The following is a 987-nucleotide window of genomic DNA, read 5'->3' as shown; positions in this document are numbered from 1 at the left end:
TTGTTGTCTGTATTTCAGTCCCGTTCAGAACAGATGTAAAGTTTTCTAGAGAAGATGTAAAGTCTTCTTGTAGAGAGGATGTAAAGTCCTGTTCAAAATAGGAGTATGTTCATGTTCAGAACAGATGTAAAGTCCTGTAGAGAGGATGTAAATTCATGTTCAGAACAAGTGTAAAGTCTTATAGAGAGGATGTGAATTACGCATCAGTAACTTCTTTGAGTGGCATTGTTAGACTTGCTTGACAACGGTACAAGAACCTGTATCGAAACGTCAATCTACCGAATAAAGAAGTTGTTTATCCATAAAGTTTGTCTGTATACATACCAGTATATAAATGGAAGAGCCCCAGAGTACTTGTGTGATCTCATCAACTTGTACAAACACGTTCTTTCCAATCAGACACGACCGCCTCCGTGGTGTAGTGGTTAGGGCGTCCGCCTGGAGAGCGGAAGGTCGCGGGTTCGATCCCCGACCGCGTCATACCAAAAAGACGTTAAAATATGGTACTTGTTGGTCCCTGTCTGGCGCTCGGCATTAATGGGTACAACAAGGACTGGTCCGCTCGGAGTCAGTATAATGTGTCTGAGTGGGGTATTCATGCTTCACTGCGGCATGGTATCTCAGTGGGCTAGCACTATAAAACCAGCTTCAGTCTGGGCTAGTACAAGCAGCAGCACATACACATACACACGCATGCACGTCGTCATATGAGCGAAATATTCTCAAGCACGACGTTAAACCCAATTTCACCTCACCTCATTTCCAATCAGACACAAAGAATCTTCTCCAGACACCGAGATGGAATCTCTATGTTTTCGGACTATGTTCACAGTTCTTTCAAAAATTCTGCCACTACTTCCTGGAATGCGCTGCCTATTGACATGAGAACTTGCCCAACCTTGGAGAGTTTCAAAGCCCATTTGAAGACACATCTCTTCATAAACCAAAACATTTTATCCAGATTGACATTTCATCTTTCCCATGTAC

The sequence above is a fragment of the Haliotis rubra genome, unplaced genomic scaffold (genome assembly GCF_003918875.1).
Source record: "Haliotis rubra isolate DU_JTF1 unplaced genomic scaffold, ASM391887v1 Scf541, whole genome shotgun sequence".
Lineage (NCBI taxonomy): Eukaryota > Metazoa > Mollusca > Gastropoda > Lepetellida > Haliotidae > Haliotis > Haliotis rubra.
Note: the sequence above shows the minus strand (reverse complement) of the source record.